The 23362-nt window shown below is 37.1% G+C and overlaps 1 long non-coding RNA gene across 3 annotated transcripts in view; it reads right to left on the minus strand.

Annotated features, from left to right (window-relative positions):
* Window positions 1-926: 926 nt before the first annotated feature.
* The window catches only part of LOC109385675 (uncharacterized), a 149078-nt gene continuing 126642 nt past the window's right edge, over window positions 927-23362 (minus strand). For all 3 annotated transcript variants that reach the window (XR_002124661.1, XR_002124662.1, XR_002124663.1), the window contains exons 4-7: window positions 5878-5983; window positions 3323-3467; window positions 1804-1919; window positions 927-1359 (exon numbers count right to left, since the gene is read on the minus strand). This is a non-coding gene — a long non-coding RNA (uncharacterized LOC109385675). The remainder of the gene's footprint in view (window positions 1360-1803; window positions 1920-3322; window positions 3468-5877; window positions 5984-23362) is intronic.

The raw sequence follows: 23362 nt of genomic DNA on the forward strand, positions 1-23362 counted from the left end.
CGTCTTACAGCTATCAGAATGGCCATTATTAAAAGGAACAAATAACAAGTGTCAGTGAGGATGTGGAGAAAAGTGACCCCTAGTACACTGTTGGTGGGATTGTAAATTGGTACAGGCACTATGGAAAACAGTATGGATGTTCTTCAAAAAAAAATAAAAATAAGACACCATATGACCCAGCAATTCTACTTCTGAGTATTAATCCAAAGGAAACAACACAAATTTGAAAAGATATATGCACCTGTATGTTCACTGAAGCATTATTTACAATAGTCAAAATAAGGAAGCAACCTAAGTGTCCATCAATAGATGAATGGATTAAGAAAATGTGATATACACATATAAAGGAATATTACTCAGTCTTAAAAATGAATGAATTCTTGCCATTTGCTGCAACATGGACAGACCTAGAGGGTATTATGCTAAGTGATATGTCACACAGAGAAGGACAAATACCATATAATTTCACTTATATGTGAAATCTAAAGGACAAAATACATGAACAAACAAAACAGAAGCAGACTCATAGATAAGAGTACAAACTGATGGTTGCCAAAGGGGAGAGGGTGGGGGGGTGGCTGAAATAGGTGAAGGGTAATAAGAGGTACAAATTCTTAGTTATAAAATAAATAATTCATGGGGACATAATGTACATCACAGGCAGTATAGTCAATAATGTAATAATTTTCTATGGGGTCAGATGTATATTAGACTTAACATGGTGATCACTTCTTTAGGTTATAAATGTTGAATACCTAGTTGTACGCCTGAAACTAATATAACATTTTATGTAACTATACTTTAATTTTTTAAAAAAGAAGTTTTACCACGCCATAAGAACTTGAAACTCTCAGAAGATGAGGAAAAATTGAAAGACATGCTGCTTTTTGGACCCACTGCCTGAGCAACTTTGGACTTCTGCCATCTGCCACAGTTTGATGTTTGGGGAGAGCCATCTATGACTGCCAGAGGCTGGGTCAAGGAAGCAATATTTTTGTAAGGCTTTGTGTTTACCATAAGGGCTTTAGAAATTGAATGTACATAACACACTCTGGTGTCTAGTTGAACTTCTGCAAGAAATAGTTACCTTAGATGTTGGTCTGATGTCAGCACACAGAGCGTGGGCCAATCAAGTACCATGTGTCCTGCAGAATTTTAAGTTTTCTGGTGGCAGCATTTCTGGCACATGCTTATGCTTCTTGGGATTTCTTAGGCCCTTTTATTAATGCAACCTGAGATTCTCATATGTTTAGTCTCCTGAGGAAGCCAAGTAGTGTGCAAGGTATGGAGAAGGTACAGGGTCAAGAGAGAAATATTTGGTAACTTTGGGGATCTGTGTTTCCACTGGTGACGTGTGTCCTAAAAGACAAGAGATATAGAAGTGTCACCTGAGGCTGACCTCTCTGAGGCCCTAAGGATCTCTGGCCTGGACTTCAAAGAATCTTGAGTTCTAGACTATGCTCAGCTACTAACTCTGTGTAAACTTGGGTAGACAATTTCGCTTACCTGAGCTTCTCAGTTTCCTGAAACCTCTTCCAACTCAAACATTGTAATTCATGAAAGCTTAACAGTACTGGGAAGAGTCCTGCTTATGGTAATCATGGTTTTTAAGGAGAGAAATGAATAGGTTGGGTCAAGTTTGACCTCCCCAGGGAATATGAAATATTTTCTCCATTAAATGCATGTCTCCCAAAACAGTTTCCAGTTAGCAGGCCCTATGTGAGTCAGCCTTATGATGGGGCTGCATGGACAGGAATTCAGAATCCAGGCAGTAGGCAAGAATAGGCACACAATGCTTCTTACCTGTCACAGCAAAGTTGGAGTGTGATGCTCAGAGCTGGGTGTCACATTTGGGGAGGGGGCAGAAAGAGGCTGAGATGTTTCAGGGCTATGACCAGGATGTTGAGAGTACTCTGAACCTATGTCACATGAAGAAGAATAGAAGAGGATGAGTAGCCAGGTTAAGAAACCCAGGAAGGTCTGGGCTCTTGCTTTTAGCTTTCTTAAGGGCTTTTTTTGGGGAAACGAGTGACATTAAACCCAACCCAACAGATATAGTAGGGTTTGGTAAGTAGATTTAACAGAGGGACAGATTTCAAGTTAATAGAAGGATCCTGCTATTTCTTATAGGTGTAAGATACCTCAAGAAGTGTGGGTTTCTGTTGATAGTTTTTTTAGGAGAGGTCCAATTACCATTTGATAGAAATAATGTAGAGAGTTTCTAATAACAGGTGAATAATTATATCAAATAATCAGAGTACCTTTTAAGTCCTGAGAGTCAATCATTCATGTTAGTGATCCCAAGAGTCAATCATTGATATTAGTGGTCAGGTTAGTAGAAAGGGGATTTTATTCATGAGATCTGAAATTCCATGAAGGGTAATACCAATATACAACCATTTATAAGGCTCATCCTGCCCACTGGCCACTTGACAAATATCTGATTGCCTTCTTGGAGACTCCATTTTAAACCTATCACTTTTATCATTGTTTCCCCAAATTCAGATTTTATGTCTTTTTCAGTCTGCATACTCTTTTCTGTTTCTTCAAATGTAAATTAAACATTTGAATCAAATATCACAAGGTTGTTGACATTCAAATATGATAATAAATATAAAGCTGCTTGGTATGTTGTAAAGTGTCACAGAAAAATACAGGATTATTGTTGTTAGTGTTGTATTCACTGGCCTGAGTACAATTTGGTCTCTGATAGAATTTAAAGAAAGACAGATTCCTCAAGGTAGGAAGAGGTTGATGGTTAGCTGAGTGATTCTGTCTAGGGCGTCTAACTAATCACTGCTAACCTTACAACCACCTCTAGAATCATCTACTTTTCCCACTAGAGCCATGTGAAGAGAAAATGGAGAAAAACAGTTTAAGTTTAAGACATTTTGACGGTAAGACAGTGCAGAGCAAAACAGCAGGAGCTATATAAGAGATTGGGGTAGAGGGGCTGGGTGCAGCAGAATCAGGAATAAAACATAAAAACCAAAGTGAATCAAATAGTCAGTGTCTTAATACAGATGCTCTTCTAAGTGAAAACTTTTAGAAATGTGTTCTTTTGTACAATAGGGTTTAGGTAGTGCCACCTCAGGTTAGAGATCATTGTCCAAAGCCCGAGGGCTCTGAAAGAGTACCAAAGCCTCTACTTTCTTTGGCACAGGTATGATGGGTGGGTAGCTTCATCTCTGCAAATGGGTTGGCTAAAGAACCAGTATAATGGAAAAGGGAATTGGATCCCTGGAATGAATTCTGGGGCTGGCAGGAACAGCTGATATTCTTCCTTATACTCCCAGCGGTTTCTAGGAAACACATTGTTTACCTTTGGAAGAGAAGAAATAAATGACATTTCTTTCACTTGGGAGGAAAAAGATGTCTCTGTCTGATCATCGCTGGGCTTGAGCTTGTTTATTTATCAGCTGCTAGGAATCAACTGTTTTCTGAAGCCAAGTCCCAGATCATAGGGCCTATGTAATGAGAGAATGCATCATTAATGAACAGTGGATATCAACAGCACTGTGCCTAGTAACACCTCAGTACTCTTGATTAAAGCTCTTCTCAGTTGTTCTGCTCTCTCCTTTTTCTCTTCACCTTCTACTTCACTCTATTGTTTTCATTCCCCTCCTCTTCATGTTCTTTGTCTTTAATTTCTTAATCTCTCTTTCCTAGTTCTTTCTCATTATCCGTGATTTGCATTCCTTCTGTCTTCTCCTCCCTATCTGTGGGTTTCTTTTGCTTCTTATCATTCCCAGCTGGATCAGACTCCAGGCAGATGTGCCACAGGAGACTTTTTCCTCTCCGTCTCAGAAAAAAAGACAGATGCAAAGACCTTATTAGATCATCTCCTTAGTCTCCTAGCCAGGGAAAGATTGCTCCCTAAATAGATTCTACTTTACCTTACTTCAATGTGAAATGAGTCAAACCGAGGGACTTTCATATCTTCCCTTAGGAATGATCATCCCATGGTTTAATACTACATGCTTTCAGTTTTTCCTTCTCTTTGGTCTAATATGTCCTTTGCTTCACTTTAACCATTATTCCTGACAACATTATCTGGGACTACACTAAACCTTATTGCTCCTTCCTTAGTGTTTATTGCTTTCTGGGGCTTGAATGTACTTATCACATTCCCAGTCAGTAATGCTTTCAAACCCTAAAAATGTTGTGTTTCATGGCCACTACTCCATGAGATAGTTATTATTATCACCATTTTTAATATGTAAATTGAGACCTTAATGGATTAAGAAAATTATTTAAGAACACAGAGTTAGAAAGTAGTGGGCCTGAAATTTAAAACTGGATCTGCTTGATTCCAAAGCCCATCATAGTCCGTTCACAACACCAAAACAAGGCTCAAAATAGCTTATGAAAAAAATCTCATAAAATACTTCTCTAGTCACTTGATCAACCCTCAGGTCTAGCCCAAAATTCACTTGAAATTTTCATTCTGAAGTACATGAAAGGCAGTATGGTATATTACAAAAACTCCTGAGCTAGTCCTACACACACACACACACACACACACACTATAAGCACATATACACTGTGTGAGCCAGGTATTAATCTAAGTATTTTATGTATACTAACTCATTTTGTTATCTGCATTTCACAGATTGAGAAACTGAAGCAAGTGAAGTTATAGTAAGTAATAATTAAGGCCACCCAGCTATTAAGTAGCAGAATTAGAAATGTGCTGTTTTGTACAAGAGTGTTTAGGTGGTGCCACCTCAGGTTATAGATCATTGTCCAAAGCCTGAGGGCTCTTAAAGACTACAAAAGCCTCTACTTTTTTTGGTACAGGTATGATGGGTGGGTAATTCTGACTCTAGAGCCCATGGTCTCAACCACAATATTATCCCCTGCCAAACACCTTGGGTAACATTAGTCCCATTGGTCCTGTTACTTCTCAGGTGTTTACTTCCCCCATATACAAAATAAGTAAGTTGGACTAATACAAAGATCTGAAAACTGTGTTTAACTCCACAGAGGTATCTTAGGGGCCAGAGAAAATAAAGTGCAAGGTAGAGAAGGGGAGACCAACCAATAGTGCTCTACGTCCCCCAGGTTGCTTTCAAATCAGACCAGATCTGCTTTCATCTATTTTATATATTGGAGTTTCCCACCACAAAACAATGTTTGAAAATACATTTAAATGATGAAACAAATGGGTAGCAGAATGTTTAAGGGAATAGCAATCCCCTTTTCTTTTCTTTTAGTGCTCACCTGTATTTAGCTCTTGTATTTAATCCCTCACTAATGGCCATTTATTTTTATGCATTTTTGTTTGCTCCAAGACACTGCAAGCTGCATCTAGGTTTCCATGTGATTTCCTTAATGCCCTTTGCACTGCCATTATCTCTCTCTCTCATCAAGAAATCAGCTCTAACTTTCTGATTTTTAGCTTCAGCACCTTCCACACAGCTCCATATCAATTATCACTGAAGGACTGTGGAATTATTTGAACTCTTAGGGACATTATGTTATTTTTTTTTTTAGCTGAGCCATCCTGCTACCTGTTGGCAGCTCAGCGGCTGCTCAGCTCGGGCTGGACTCGAACCACTGTTGCTCAGAGCTCAAACTCTTGAGCGAGCTCTTAACCAACTGAGCCACTCGGCCGGCCCACATTATGTTATTTTTAGTGAGGTGAGCTGAAATTTTTATTAGGACAGGGACTTGAACGTTTTTGATACTCTGCTGTGTTACAGCCTGGACTTAAGTTGACATTTTTTATTACACTGAGATAATTCTGAGAACTAAGGATATGTTAAGTATAATCTAACATAAGATTAGACAAGAACACAGGGTACTAATTGAAATAATGTGAGGGAAGGGGAAGAAATAAAAGCTCTACATGAACTCTTTTGTCTCAAATTATACCTAAAGTCCAATATTGTATATTTCCTTCTCTCTGGCTGGTGAGATGAAAAGTTCCTCATATGTGTTGAAAGACAGAACTCAGCTCCATTTGGGATGTTTGTAAACCCTGTAACATTCAGAAAAGACATTATGTTAGCGTTTTCATGAATTATAGCCCTTTCTTGGAATAACTTCCATTAGGTCTAGTTACATTCCAATTTTCATGTAAACTTATGGAGGGAAAAAGATAACTCAATTTTGAAAACTGGTAATCATAATTTAATCTCAACAACAAAGTAGATTCACACAATAAATTTATGGTCTATCTGTATTTTACTTAATGGCATAATAATATGTTCCTTATCAGATGACTCCTTTGAAAGTTACAACATAACAAAAACAAAAACAGATGAATTTCTCTGAATCACAAAAATATGACTGATTTGATCATTTTGACTCACCTATCATAGCATGCTTAATATAACAAAACCACATTATGAAGTCATGGACAAGAAATATCATGAACCATTATTGTTTTTATGTCACATGTGGGATGATTAGACAGACAGCCTAAGTGAATGTGTGATACTTTTATGGGCTTTCTGATCACCAGGGTAACCTATTAGCGCTTATTTTTACTTCACATTCATTTAATCATTGGAACTTCACAATAATTTTTATTAAAGTTTATTGGGGTGACAATGGTTAGTAAAATTATATAGGTTTCAATTGTACAATTCTATAATATATCATCTATATATCACATTGTGTGTTCACCACCCAGAGTCAATTTTCCTTCCATCACCATATATTTGATCCCATTTACCCTCATCTACCACTCCCCACCCCCCTTACCCTCTGGTAACCACTAAACTATTGTCCATGTCTATGAGTTTTGTTTCTTTCTTTGTTTGTCTTGTTCCTTTGTTGCTTTCAATTTTATATCCCACATGTCAGTGAAATCATATGATTCTCAACTTTTTCTGTCTGACTTATTTCACTTAGCATAATAATCTCAAGATCCATTCATGTTGTTATAAATGGCACTATTTCATCTTTTCTTACAGCAGAATAGTACCATTGTGTATATATACCACATTTTCTTTATCCAGTCATCTATCGAAGGACACTTTGGTTGTTTCCATATCTTGGCCACCATAAATAAAGCTGCAATGAACATCGAAGCACATATATCTTTATGGATAAATGTTTTCAGATTTTTGGGTATGTACCCAGGAGAAGGCTTGCTGGGTCATAAGGAAAAAAGAGGATTTTATGAATTTGACCTCAAAGGCAAGGTAAATAATTTTTTAAATTAAATTTATTGGGGTAGCAATGGTTAGTAAAATTACATAGGATTCAAGTGTACAATTCTATAGTATACCATCTATATATCACATTGTGTGTTCACCACCCAGAGTGAATTCTCCTTCTATCACCACATATTTGACTCCCTTTACCCTCTTCTACCATTTTTCCTCCCTCCTTACCCTCTGGTTACCATTACACTGTTGTCTATGTCTATAAGTTTTTGTTTCTTTATTTGTTTGTCTTGTTCCTTTGTTGTTTTAAGTTTTATATCCCACATATCAGTGAAGTCATATGGTTCTCAACTTTTTCTGTCTGACTTATTTCGCTTAGCATAATAATCTCAAGATCCATCCATGTTGTCATCGCAAATGGCAGTATTTTGAGAATGCCTTGTTGAGACCTCACTCTGGTTCTGAGGGAAAAGAACTTTTTGTCCTACCCAAGTGATGAAGAAATGGGAAGCTTCAATGCCTCTTTATATTTTGACTTTTCTAGAGAAATATGAGAATTTTATTCTTACTCATGGAAAGACTGGTCATGTGATTTTTCACTCATTGCTTCCTTCCAAAATAGCTGCCTACCAGTCTCTCTTTCTGTAGTTCAGGGAAGGCACAAAAAAGAAAATGGAAATGAAGAGATAATGCTAAAAATTTGAAAAGAAGAAATTTCTACTGAGTTCCTCAGATCATGTGAAATAAATCTGTGAATCAGAGAAGCTATGACAGTTTGAGAAGTCAGACTTTTGTCTACTTCATTATACTTTAATGCTCAAATTTTTACTTTTTTGTTTTCTTCCACTTTTATTTTGTTTTTCATAATGTTACTTTGGACAATTATAGTATTTCTCAATTGTATTAAAGGTAACAAAGAAAAGGGATATTTCTGTGTCCAAAATTGTTCTGGGTAAATTGGAGAAGCAGTCTCTTTTGACAAAGGAGAAATTCTTTAAAGCCATACTCTACCATTTGGAGACTTCATTCCCATAATTCTTTTCTACTCCAACTTTGGAAAATTTTATTTTACATAATTAGAGGGAATATTCCTTTAGCAAATTCACCCAAAGCTGCTATTGGACACCAAAGGATTAAACTGCTTCTGCTTTCATTGATAGAAATTACTATATATTTCATTTTCAATGATATGCTGTTTAACCAATCTAATGTGTAAACCCTAATGTTTAATACTGATATAAGTTTTGTCCTCAGATTCACAAAAACTGTTGATATTATTACCCATAAGAAAGCATACTCTCCAGTTAAAGTTTGACCTGTAAAGAAGAGAAAAACCCAGAGAAAGGAGAATTTTGCCAAGTACTATAGGTCACACATTTTGGCTGGGAAGTTTTAGGACATAGTAACTTAGAAGACATTCATATTTTCCCCTCCTAATGCTTATGAGACCCATGTGTCCTCACATGCTTTGGCAGATTAAATTAAGTTTAGTTTGCCTAACATTTATTATTGTTAAAATGGAGTTAGTTTTACTAATACACAATACATAAAAATGCCCAGAATCTTGGCCCACAAGGATTTTCTCCTGAAAATACTCTTTTCTGTTCATTCTGAGTGGGCTGTGTACAAAGGGAGGCAAGTGGCCAGTGTGCCAAGAAAATGTGAACTGTGCTGGACTGCAGATTACATGAAGGGGAAGACAGAACTATCAGCTGAATATTAAAACCAGAAATTGGCTAAAGACCTGAGCAATTAGAGCTTTAGATCTTTCACCTTGGTTACTTTGTCAGAAGCAGACTTTGCTTTTATGTTATTTAGGCTTTTGAAAAGTTGGTTAGTAGTTTTTCATGAGCCCTCAGCTCAAAGTGTTTGACAACCTCTTTGTTATATTTGCAATGCTCTAAGTTGCATTATTTGCACTTACAACACAATATGTCCAAATTCTTTTTCCATATAAACTTGAAGTATTACAATTTTATAATGGATGTTTTAGGCCTACATTTTCCTGAGAACCTGTACCTGTTTCTTATCAGCATCTCTTAGAAAAATTCACACATACATGCCCTTTCTCCCCCAAATTAAAACAAATAGTCATTAAGAGAGCAGAAAATTGACTTGGCCAATGGATTTCATTTCAGTTGTCTTCCCTATGAATATTGATAAAGCCAAAATAGGTGCCAAATATTAGCCTAATAGGAAGAAAAAGGGATTTGGAGAAAACATACTTGAGTGTTCTGGATCTCACTTGGCTGGGTAACCCTTGGAAAAGTCACGTAACTGATTTAAGCTTTATTTACCTTAACTGTAAATTGCAGGAATAAAACTGATTTCATAGGGATGCTGTGAGGTTAAATGAGATAATTTATTTTTAAAAAATTCCTAGTACAATACACTGACATTGCTCAAAAATTAGTGGTTGTTCTACAACATAGATAATCCTTAAGGACATTATGCTAAGTGAAATAACCCAGTCACAAAAGATACTAACTGTATGATTCCACTTGTATGAGGTATCTAAATAGTAAAATTCATAGAAACATAACATAACATTGTGGTTTCCAAGGACTGGGGTGAGGGAGAAATGGGCAATTGTTTCTCAATGGGTATAGAGTTTCAGTTCTGCAAGATGAAAAAATTTTACAGTTCTGTTGCACAACATGTGAATATAGTTAAGATATGTTTTAAAATGCTTAGGATGGTAAATTTTATGTTATGTGTTTTTGCCACAATTAAAAATGAATAAATAAAAATTTAAAAATAATTACTTGTTACTAATTATGTCATGTAATTATAATTTTGACTCAAATTAACATATTGGTTCTGAGTCTGTTTTTCTACTCATATACATGGTTTAAATATACAACCCAGACCACTGGGAACATCCAATCATCTGATCAGCAGTTATGGTAGGAAAAGAATTAAATTACTATGCAAATTAAATGCTGAATCATGCATTAGTCACCGGTATCATCAAAGTCTAGCTAGTGTAAGTTTGTGGGAGCTGTGGAAAATTGGGGTGATTAGAAGGGTACTGTTTTTAAGCAATTATGGATTTCTATATAATTATGGATTATTAATTTTAACCTGTTGTGGGAACAGTGATAGCAAGGTTGACTAGCTGAAGATATTATCTAAAGCAGTATTGTCCAATAGAACATTCTGTGATGATGGAAAGTGTGATGATTAATTTTCTGTCCACTTGACTGGGCTAAGGGGCATCCAGGTGGTTGCTGAACATTGTTTCTGTGTGTTTCTGTGAGGGTATTTCTGGAAAAAATTAACATTTGAATCAGTAGACTGAGTAAGTAAGATCTGCCTTGACCAATGTGAGCAGGAAACATCCAATTTATTGAGGGCCTGAATAGAAAAAAAGGTAACGGATGGGCAAATTTTCTCTATTTTTTTTAAATTGAGATATAATTCCCATATAACATTATATTAGCTTCAAGTATATGAAATAATTGATATATGAATACACATATATGGCAAAATTATCACCACAGTAAGTATAGTTAACAACCATAACCATACGGTTACAATTTTTTTTCTTGTAATGAAATATTTTAAGATCTACTCCCTGAGCCACTTTAAAATATACAATAGAACATTATTAACTATATTCACCATGCTGCACATTACAACTACATGATTCAGTTATTTAATCACTGGAGGTTTGTACCTTTCAACCACCTTCACTCATTATGCCAATCCCCTCATCTCGGGACTCTGGAATCACCAATTTGTTGTGGTTTAGTATTAGTTTCAGGTGTACAAAAACAACACAGTGATTAGACATTTACATACCTCACAAAGTGATAACCCCAGTAAGTCTATTACCCATCTGACACTGTACATAGTTATTGCAATTGTCTGTATTCCTTAAGTTGTACTATATACCTCCATGACTATTTTTTTAATTATAGTTGACATTCAATATCGTTTTATATTACTTTCAGGTGTATAGTGGTTTGATATTTATAAAATTTATGAAGTAATCCTCTTAATAAGTCTAGTACCCATCTGACACTGCACATAGTTTTTTACAATATTATTGACTATTGTTTTTCTTTTTTAAAATTAGTTTCAGGTGTACAAAGCAATGTAACAGACATTTACACCCCTCAAAAAGTGATAACCTCCCCAATCTACTACCCCTCTAAAATAGTATATAGCTGTTACAATAACATTGACTATCTTCACTATGCTGTACTCCACATCCTGTGGATAGATATATTTTAATTATAGTTAACTCTAATTAAATATATTAAACATATATATTTAATTATAGTTGACATTCAATATTATTCTACTTCAGCTTCAGGTGTATAGCATATATTGGTCAGGCATCTACACAGTCTATGAAGTGATCCTCCTGATAAGTCCAGTGCACATCTGGCACCTTACATGATCTTTACAACATTATTGATTATCTTCCCAGTACTGTATTTCATAACCCTGTGACTATATTATGACTACTAATTTGCACTTTCTAATTACTTCACCTTATCCCTCTTCCCCATCCCCTCCCATCTAGCAACCATCAGTTTGTTCTCTGTATCTCTGAGTCTAATTCTGTTTAGTTTACTTGTTTATTCTGTTCTATAGATTCCACATATAAGTGAGATCATATGGTATTTGTCTTTCTCAGTCTGACTTATTTCACTTAGCATAATATTCTCTAGGTCCATCCATGTTGTTGTAAATGGTAAGATTTTATTCTTTTTTAATGGTCAAGTAATACTCCATTGTATAAATGTACCAGTTTCTTTATCCAATCATCTATCGATGGGCATTTCTGTTGTTTCCATATGTTGACTATTGTGAGTAGTGCTGCGATAAACAAAGGGGTGCATATATTTTTTTGAATTAGTGTTTTCGTTTCCTTTGGATAGATACCCAGAAGTGGAATTATTTCCCATATTATACTTTACATCCCTGTGACTATTTCATAACAATCAATTTGTACTTCCTAAACCCTTCACATTTCTCACCGCCCTTCCCATCTAGTAACCATCAGTTTTATGTCTGTATTTATGAGTCTGTTTCTGTTATGTCTGCTCATTTATTTTCTTCTTGAGACTACACATATAAGTGAGATCATAAGCTACTTGTCTTTCTCAGTCTGACTTGTTTCGCTTAGAATAATATCCTCTAACTGCATCCATGTTGTCAAAAATGGTGAGATTTCAGTCTTTTTTATGGCAGAGTAATATTCCGTTGTATATATGTACTGTGATTTCTTTATCAAATTGTCTATTGATGTGCATTTTGGTTGTTTTCAGATCTTGGCTATTGAAAATAATACTGCAGTGAACATAGGGATGCATATGTCTTTTCAAATTAGTGTCTTGGATTTCTCTTGATAAATATACAGTAGTGGAATTGCTGAGTCATAAGAAAGATCTGCTTTTAATTTTTTTAGGAACTTCCATAGTGTTTGCCATAGTGACTGAACTAATTTGCAATCCCACCAACAGTGCACAAGGATTCCTTTTTCTTCACATATTCACCAACACTTGTTTGTTGATTTATTGATGATGGCCATTATGATAGAACTGAGGTGATATCTCACTGTGGGTTTTTTTTTTTGCATTTCTCTGATGATTAGTGATGATGAGCATCTTTTCATATGTCTATTGGCCATCTGTATGCCCCCTCTTTGGAGAAATGTCTATTCAGGTCCCCTGCCCATTTTTTAATTGGATTGTTAGGGTTTTTTTTGGTGCTGTGTTGTATCACTTTTTATTAAATTTATTGGGGTGACATTGGTAAGTAAAATTACATAGGATTTGAGTGTACATTTTTGTAATACATTATTTATATATTGCTTTGTGTGTTCACCACCAAGAGTCAGTTCTCCTTCTATCCGACCATATATTTGATCCCCTTTTACACCCTTTTCCCTCTTGTACCACCACCCTCCATCCTTACCATCTGATAACCACTAAACTGTTGTCTGTGTCTATGAGTTTTTGTTTCTTTGTTTGTTTGTCTTGTTCTTTTGTTGTTTTCAGTTTTATATACCATATATGAGTAAAGGCATATGGTTTTTACTTTTTCTGTCTGACTTATTTCACTTAGCATAATGATCTTAAGGTCCATCCATGTTGTCACAACTGGCAGTATTTCCTCTTTACTTATAGCCAAGTAAAATTCCATTGCACATATGAGGTATGACAATTAAGTTTGTGAACTTGTAGCAACAATGTGGCTAACCTTTTCTGATATCATTATGAATTTGTACCAACTGGATGAATGGTTAACCAAGTATACTATTTGGAAATGCTGAAAAGGCTGTGTAAAAAAGTTAGATGACCTAGACTTTCCACCAACAATTCATGGCTCTTGCATCACAACAATGCACCATCTCACATGGCACTGTCTGTGAAGGAGTTTTTAGCCAGTAAACAAATAACTGTATTGGAACACCCTTCCTACTCACCTGATCTGGCCCCCAGTGACTTCTTTCTTTACCCAAAGATATTGAAAGGAAGACATTTTGATGACATTCAGGACATTAAGTGAAATACAAAAGCTCTGATGGCCATTCCAGAAAAAGAGTTCCAATATTGCTTTGAAGGGTGGACTAGGGGCTGGCACTGGTGCATAGCTTCCCAAGGGGAGTACTTCACAGGTGACCATAGTGATATTCAGCAATGAAGTATGTAGCAATTTTTATAGGATGAGTTCGTGAAATTAATTGCCAGACCTCCTATCTGTTGGTCGTTTGTGTATCTTCTTTGGAGAATTGTCTGTTTAGGCCCTCTGCTCATTTATTTTTCTTGAATTGTTTATTTTTTTGTTTTTGAGTTGTATGAGTTCTTTATATATTTTGCATATTAGCCCTTTATTAGAGGTGTTGTTTGCAAATATGTTTTCCCGTCTGGTTTGCTGCCACTTTGTTGTTTTAAAGATTTTTTTTTTAAATTGGGGAATTGGGGAGATGGGAACAGCACTGGGGAATTGGGGAAAGGGGAACAGACAAGTTGCTGTCGTTTTGTTCTTCAGTCTAGTTGTGGAGGACGTTGCTTCATTGGCCCAAGTTGGCACCATCATTGCGCTCCTCCCGGGTGAGGCAGATCAGTCGCCGGCTTCTGGATGGGCGCTCACTGTGGCTGCTGGCTGCTCACACTGGCTGCTGGCTGCTGGCTACATACAGCAGCCCATGGCAACCCACTGCCACAGGGGCTGCAGCCCATGCTGTCGCAGCGACTCCCAGCAGCCCAGCTCCAGGTTGAGCTGCCGTTCAGCATCTTAGCTGCAGAGGGCAGTGTCCCTGGCCCTCACATGTGGGATCCGAACCGGGGCCCTCTGGCGTCCCAAGCCAGCTCTTAACCATCGCGCAACTCGGCCGGCCCTGTTGCCACTTTGTTTTGTTGATTGTTTGTTTTGCTGTGCAGAACCATTTTAGTTTGATATAGTCCCATTCATTATTTTAGCTTTCACTTCCTTTGCCTTTGAAGTCGAATTCATAAAATCCTCTTTGAACCCAAGGTCCATAAGTTTAGTACCTATGCTTTCTTCAATGCAGTTTATTGTTTCAGGCCTTATGTTTAGGTCTTTGATCCATTTTAAGTTAATTTTGGTACACAGTGACAGGTAGAAATCTAGTTTCATTCTTTGCATGTGGCTTTCTAGTTTTCCCAGCACCATTTACTGAAGAGGCATTCTTTTCTCCATTGTGTGTTTTTGGCTCCTATATTGAAAATTATCTGCCCATATATATGTGAGTTTATTCCTGGGTTTTCAGTCTATTTCATTGGTTTGTGTGTCTCTTTTTTTGCCATAACCATGCTGTTTTGATTATTGTCACTTTGTAGTATAAATTGAAGTCAGGGAGTGTGATACCTCCAGCCCTGTTTTTTGTTTTGTTTTGTTTTTCTTTAGGATTACTTTGACTATTTGGGACTTTTGGTGAGTCCTTACAAACACAATGATTTTATGTTCTATTTCTTGAAAAAATGCATTGGGATTTTGATGGGATTGCATGAAATCTGTATATTGCTTTGGGTAACATGGCCATTTTAATATGATGATTCTTCCAATTCATGAACATGGAATATCTTTTTATTTATTGGTGTCGCCTTCAATTTCCTTTAATAATATCATAATTTTCAGTACATAGGCCTTTCACATCCTTTAATTTTTTTTCTTGGTTTTTTTTTGCAGTTGCAAAATAATTGTTTTTTCATTTATTTTTCTGACATTTCATTGTTAGTATATAGGAATGCAATGGGTTTTTACACATTGATTTTGTATCCTGCAACTTTACTGTATTTATTTATTGCTTCTAATAGTTTTTTTGTGTGTAGTCTTTAGGGTTGTCTATATAAGGAATCATGTCATCCCCCAAAAATGACAATTTAATTTCTTCATTTCCAATTTTTATGCCTAGTTATGTCTCTTGCCTGATTGCTCTGGCTAGGACTTCCAGTACTATATAAAATAACAGTGGTGACAGGGGAATCCCTGTCTTATTCCTGATTTTAGAGCAAAATCTTTCATTTTTTCACCATTAAGTATGATATTATCTGAGGGTTTGTGAAATATGGCCTCTCATATATTAGTACAGGTACTTTCCTTCTATACCAGTTTTATTAAGTGTTTTAATAAGTGGATGTTGCATCTTGTCAAATGCCTTTTCTTCATCTATTGATATAATTGTATGATTTTAATCTTTTATTTGGTTTATGTGGTATATCACATTGATTGATTTGTAGATGTTGACCTATTTCTGTGTCCCTGGAATGAAGCCCACTTCATTGTGATCCATAATCTTTTAAATGTGTTTTTGTATTTGATTTGCTAGTATTTGGTTTAGGATTTTTGCATCTGTATTCATCAGAGACATTCGTTTGTAGTTTTCTTTTTTTGTGTGTTATCCTTCCAAGGTTTTGGTATTACGGTAATGTTGTCCTTATATAATGCATTAGGAAGTATTGCTTCTTCTTTAATTTTGTGGAAGAGTTTGAGGAGAAGAGGTGTTAAATCATCTTTGAATGTTTGGTATAATCCAATAGTGAAGCCATGTGATCCTGGACTTTTCCTTTTGAGGAGGTTTTGGATGATTGTTTCAATTTCCTTAGTCTATATAGATTTTCCAGTTCTTCATGATTCAGTCTAGGAAGGCTATATGTTTCTAAGAACTTGTCAATTTCTTTTAGGTTATTGAATTTGGTGGCATATAGTCCTTCATAGTATTCTTCTATGATCCTTTGTATTTATGTGGTATTTGTTGTAACTTCTCTTTCATTTCTGATTTTGTTTCTTTTCTCTTTTTTCCTTAGTGAGTCTAGTCAAGGGTTTGTCAATTTTATTCATTTTTTCAAAGAACCAGTTATTTGTTGCATTATTTGTTTTGTACTTTTTGTTCTCTATTTAATTTAGTTCTGCTCTAACTTTTATTATTTCCTTTTTTTCTGCTGATTTTGGGTTTTCTTTTTCTTTTTTCTAGTTCTTTGAGATAAAATGTTAGGTTGTTTATTTGGGATTTTTCTTGTTTCTTGAAATAGGCCTGTAATGATATAAATTTTCTTCTTAATACTGCTTTCACAGTATCCCAATAATTTTGACACAATGCATTTTTATTTTCATTTGTTTCTATGTACCTTTTGATCTCCCTTTTATTTCTTCTGTGACCCAGTTGTTCTTTAATAGCATGTTGCTCAATATCCGTGTATTTGTGCATTTTCACACTTTCTTTTTCCAGTTGATTGCTAATTTCAAAAGTCGGAGAGTATGATTGGTAAATTTGCTGAGGCTAGTTTTGTGTCCAAACATATGGTCTATCCTTGAGAATGTTCCATGTGCACTAGTAAAGAATGCATAGTGTGTCGTCCTAGGATGAAAGGCTCTGTAAATGTCAATTATGTCTATTTGATCTAATGTGTCATTTGAGGCTGATATTTTCTTGTTGATTTTGTGTTTGAATGATCTATCCATAGCTGCCAATGGTGTACTTAGGTCCATTAGTATAATTGTATTTTTGTCAGTTTCACCCTTGAGTTCTGTTAGTAGTTGCTTTATATATTTTCATGCTCCCTGATCAGGAGTATATAGATATACATATAGATATACAGATATAGATATATACATATATAGATATTTGTTACATCTTCTTGTTGTATTGTTCTCTTTATCATTATGAAATGTCTATCTTTGTCTCGTTACTTTTTTTATCCTGAAGTCTGATTTTTCAGATGTAGGTATTGAGACACCTGCTTTTCTCTGTATGACACTCCATTTGCTTGGAGTATTGTTTTCCACCCTTTCACTTTGAGTTTATACTTGTCCTTGTAGCTGAGATGAGTCTCTTGGAGGCAACATATGGTTGGGTTTTGTTTTTTGATCCAGGGTGCTACGCTGTACCTTTTTATTGGTGAGCTCAGTCCATTTACATTTAGTAATGATTATTGATATATGAGGATTTCCTGTAGCCATTTTATGGTTTGTTTTGTGGTAGCTCAGTTTCTCCATTGTTATTTTGCTTTGTGTTTCTGTCTGTTAGTTTAGTTCAGTGGTATTCTATAATTTTTTCCTCTGTTTTCTATTTTTTATCTTATGTGTCTTATTTCTGAAAACTTTTCAGTGGTTACTATTAAGTTTAAGTAAAAGAAATTTTCATATATACAATAGTCCTTTTTCTTAAGCATGCTTCTTATCTCCATTCCCCTTTGCAGATTCAGACCTTTACTCTCTCCCCTTTTATATATTTTTTTCTCAGAAGTTATCCCTATTTAGGCTGTGAGTTGATTTCTGAGTTGCTCTAGCAAGTTGTGTTTTTCTGCTTTTCCCTTTTAAAGAAAAATGTTTATTATTATTTACCCTTGATGTTATGTTTAACTGTATAGTGCCTTACTTTGTGTAGGGGTTGCCATATATATAACACTGCTCATGGGTTTGTATTCTTTTGATTTTTTTGTTTCAGGTTGAATAGCCTCTTTCAGTATTTTCTGTAATGCAGGTCATGTGTTGGAAAATTCCCACAGCTTCTGTATGTGTGGAAAGGTCTTTATTCCTCCATCATATCTAAAAGATATCTTTGCTGGATATATTATTCTTTTTTAAAATTAAAGTTTATTGTGGTGACAATTGTTAGCAAAGTTACATAAACTTCAGGTGTACATGGCTCATAATTTCTCTTTTTCAATAGTTTGAATATTTGATTCCACTCCCTCCTGGCTTGTAGAGTTTCTGCTGAAGAATCTGATAATAATCTAATGGGCTTTCCTTTGTAGGTTACCATCTTCTTTTCTCTGGCTCCTTAAGAATTCTTTCTTTGTTATTAATTTTTGACAGCTTCAGTACAATATGCTTTGGAGAAGGCCTGTTGGGATTGAGGTAATTAGGTGTTCTATTTGCTTCTTGGATTCGAGGATCCAGTACTTTCCACAAATCTGGGAGGTTCTCATCGACTATTTGTTTGAATATATTCTCTGTTCCCTTCTCTCTTTTATCTCTTTCTGGTATACCCATTATTCTTTTGTTGCTCTTTCTGATGGAGTCAGAAAGTTCTTGCAGAGTTCTTTCATTTCTTTTAACTTTCAAGTCTCTTCTTCCATCTGTGTCATTTCCAGTTTTCTGTCTTTGATGTAACTAATTCTCTCCTCCATCTGGTCAGCTCTACTAGCTAAGCTGGCTATTTCATTCTTCATTTCTTTTATTAAGTTCTTCATATCCAAAATTTCCATTTGGTTCTTTTTTTTCAATTTCAATCTCTTTGATAAAATGTTCACTAAGTTCTTTAATTGTGTTTCTGAGTTCATTAAACTGCTTATCTGTGTTTTCTTGCATCTTGTTGAGTTTTTTCAGAACTGATATCTTGAATTCTCTGTCATTTAAGTCACATATTTCCATGTCTTTAAGTTCATTTTCTGGAGAGTTTTCATTTTCTTTCTGAGCTGCCTTGCTAACCTTGGTTATTCATGGCAATTAATTAATTATTATTTCCCTTTCTGGGCATCTACAGGAGTGGGTTATGCAGCAAGTTGATACAAATATATTTTTCTTTTGCTTTCCTGTAGGTGTTGCTGTAATGTTTTATTTTCTCTTCCTCTGCAGCTTTTTGTTTTCTATTATACAGTAGTGTTATATTTTCTCTTACACTGTTCTGGCTTCTCATGCGACGGAATGTTCCCTGGAAGGTGGGCTTCTCCTCTATGAGCAGGTCACCTGGGTCTCAGGGCACCACCTCCATGGGAGAATGTGGAGGGTGATAGATTTCTGAGCTTCTGAAACACTAATGCTGCCCCTGTAGCCTGGTGCAGAGCCTGTGTATATCAGTGGCTCTGGTTACCCTCACTGGGATTCACCCAGAAAGGTTCAGGCATTGTGGGCTGTGAGAGGAGGCTGGTGCATTTGTGGTTCTGAGCAATAGTGACTACCAGCTCACAGTTGTCTTGACCCTACAGTTCCTTCTCTTTCACTGGAATTAGTTGCACTATGAGTCGGTGACCATAGGACTGCCGCTGCAGTTCCCAGAGCTGTAGATATTCTATTTTTTAATCTGACACTGCTACCATTTCTTCTGGAATCTGTTTCTAACACTGGGAGGGTGGGGTGGGGTGAGTTTTGAGAGGGTGGGGGGAGGCAGCCAGGCTCTGAGTCTTTGTTTTCTGTTTTCTGCCTAGCAGTGATGGCTTAAACCACTGTTCTCACCCTTTTGTATTCAGTCTTCGCTCTGAGTTCTCTGCCTCGAGTGCTGGGTTTAGCCATATTATGTGCTTATCCATGAGGCAGGACTTGGGCCACAGGGGGTATGCCTGCAGCCTTAATTCTTCCTTCTCCCACAACTGCAGTGATCTCTGGCCTGTGTCCTGTGGCCCCAAGGTCCCTGTCTCTGCACTTCCTGCTTCCCCCGCTCACCCAAATTTGCCCAACTTCAGGTGACTCAATGTGCGGGTCTCTCAGATGTGCTTGTGTGTTGCACAGGGAATTTCTTGTTGAATTATAGCTTCAGTTTGTTGTAACTTCCAGGAATTATTTCAAGAAGCATGTCTCATGCCACCATTTCAGTGACATCACCCCCATGATTTCCTTCTCCATTTTTTAGTTGGTTTTTTTTTGTATTAGTTTCAAGTTTACAAAACAACATAATGGTTAGACATTTACACCATTTGCCGATGATACATCTGATAAGGGGTTAATATCCAAAATTTATTTTTAAAAAAGACTCATACAACTCAACACCAAATAACCCAATTAAAAAATGGAAAAATGACATGAGAAGACATTTCTCTAAAGAGGACATACACATGTCCAATAGACATATGAAAAGATGATCAGCATCACTAATCATTAGAGAAATGCAACTAAAAAACACAGTGATACCACCTCACTCCTGTGACAATGGCTATCATCAATTAATCAACAAACAACAATCTTGGCAAGGATGGGGAGAAAAGGGAACACTTGTGCACTGTTGGTGGGATTGTAAATTGGTGCGGCCACAATGGACAACAGTATGGAGGTCCTTAAAAAATTAAAAATAGAACTACCTTATGACCCAACAATTTCATTCCTGGATATTTATTTTAAAAAAATCCAAAACACTTATTCAAAAAAATATATTCACCCCTATGTTTTTTGCAGTACTATTCACAATAGCCAAGCCATGGAAACAATCGAAATGCCCAAGAATAGACCACTGGATAAAGAAATTGTGGTACATTTATACAATGGAGTACTACTCTGCTATGAAAAATAAAATCTTACTATTTGCAACAACATGAATGGACATAAAGAATATTATGCTATGTGAAGGAAGTCAGGCTGAGAAAGACAAATAACATATGATCTCACTTATATGTGGAATCTAAAGTTCAGAATAAATGTTTATTGGAAATTTCTCATCTATGAGTAAGTGATCAAAATTTTAAATAGGAGCGAATCAAAGACAGAGAAATGAGCATGCACCAGATCAACACTGATTCAGTAGACAGTGCTTATCAGATTTTTTCAACTTTGAATTATTCTATTGTTATAAAAACTACATTTCTCCATCTCATCCACAAATATAATATTGTTTTTATAAGCAAAGGTGGGATTTTCCTCATATTCCATTACTCTCCAACATAGACTTGCCAACTTGGTTTACCCCTACTCTGACTCCTAATCAATTTTTTTTTAATTCTCAGTATACAGAATCATCTTTTAATATCTTATCACCTAATCTCATCAATTCTAGAACCGGTGTCCCTCTTTTCTTTAAAACCCAGATTAGAAATCTTCCATCCCCAAGAAGTATTTGATAACTCTAACCTTTAGAACTTGATGAACTAAGTAAAGGTAAATAGTTTACCCTACCTCCAACTCAATTATTCTAGTTTCAATATTTATATCATGGTCTTCGGATGCTGCAGTGAACAAGTCATAGGTTAAGAAGCCTCCTTATAAGCATAATTTCAGTACTGAAGGATACAGATAAATATCTTTGAGAATCAGATGTGAAGAGAGAAGACTACAGATTGAAGGAACAGGGAAGGCTTTGTGGAAGAAATAGCATTCGAGCTGGGCCTCAAAAGATGACTCTGGGCAAATTCTGAAAATTGAAAACACAAGGAAAAGTCATTTTATGTAGAATGAACAGATGGAACAATGGTATGGCGATAAAAGAAGAATGTACATAAAGAACTGTACCTTTAGGGGACTTCCAGTAAGATGGAGGAATAGACAGATGCTGTGCCAACTACCTCCCGGGATCACAACAAAATTACAAATAATTTATGATATTCAACCTCGGAAGTTCCGTGGACCCAAGATGAACAGAACCTCTAAACGAAGGACTTAAAGAGGTGGCCACGTCAAGACCAGTAGGAGGGGTGGAGACGAGAGAGGGCAAACCCCATGAGGGACACCTCAGCGGTGGGAAGGCTTCTCTGGTTGGGGGCAAGAACCTCCGAACCCACACTGCGCTCACCACCACAGAGTTACGTTGCTGGGAAGAGGAATTCTATGATAGCTGGAAGGAGAAAATAGTGAGGACTCTCTTTGCTCGGATCGGTGAGACTGAGGGCAGCTGGAGAAACAGTGGAGCCAGCAAACTGACTCGCTCACTGGTGAGCACTCACCCGTTTCCTGGTGGAGGGAGTAGCATTGTGAGTGGGGCCCAGGAGCCTGCTGGAAGGACTGAACTGAGTGCCTTTGGCATGGGAGCTGGAGGTTTTTGGGACCATTGTTCCCCTGGTGTGGAGCTTCCACACGAGTAGTGCACAGGAGGTCGCCATTTTTTCAGGGCTGGGCCCTCCCACAGAGGCTCAGGTCTGGGACTGCATTGGTCTGCTGGAATTGGTGCAGGAGTACGTGTGTGCGTGCGTACGTGCGTGCATGTGTGCGCATGCGGCCTTGGATCCCCACCCTCCATACTGTTTGTGCTGTGTAGCCAGGGAAACACCGGGCAAGCATGCTCCAACTACAACAGACTGCTTATTGAGACCTGGAACTGTGCGACTCGCTTTAGTTCCCTGATTTCCACACTGCTCTTGCAGAGTTGTCTTGGTGGCAATTGGCTGTCAGGCTGCTCGGCCTGATCTTTGAGTTCCTGATTGGGACAGGCTGAGAGAGGGAGTTTTCCTGGGAGTGTAGCGCCATGAGCTGTGTGCCTGCGTGATTCAGCTGGGGCTTTCCAGGCGAGTTTGTGTGGGTTAGCTGCTGATGCAGGAGTGCATGCTGCTCTGACTTGGTGGGGGCCAGTGACCACACCCTGTGGTGCCTTGGGGGGCCTGTCATGCCCATCTAGAGCTGTGTTTCCAGGGGCACCCTGAGCCCCTGGTACCTAGCTCCTAACTCTGCAGGCCACAGAGGGTTTTTTGCAGTAACAGACAGCCTGCAACAATCTACGAGGATTTTTGGTGGTGAGCACAGTTCCAGAGCACACAGCAACTAATTGTGGGAAGCTTACTTCAAGTCTAGAGGGAGGTCGGCGCATAACGCACTGAGCCCTTCCCCCCAGCAGCTGGTGCTGCATCACGCAGAATCTCTCTATTGCTGAGCAAGTGGTGTGCAGATTACAGTGGGCAGAGAGCCCCTCCTCTTTTTTTCCTCTTTTTCCCTTTTTCTCTTTTTCCTTTTTTTTTCTTTTTTCTTTTTTCTTTCTAGGTGATTTAATACATCGAAGCAATCAGAGCGACAGCCAGAATGAAGAAACAAAGGAACATATCCCAAGTAAAAGATCAGAAAAAAACTCAAGAAATGCAACTAAATGAAACAGAGGTATCCAACCTTTCAGAGACAGAGTTTAGAACACT

Source organism: Hipposideros armiger, unplaced genomic scaffold, assembly GCF_001890085.2.
Source record: "Hipposideros armiger isolate ML-2016 unplaced genomic scaffold, ASM189008v1 scaffold_121, whole genome shotgun sequence".
NCBI lineage: Eukaryota > Metazoa > Chordata > Mammalia > Chiroptera > Hipposideridae > Hipposideros > Hipposideros armiger.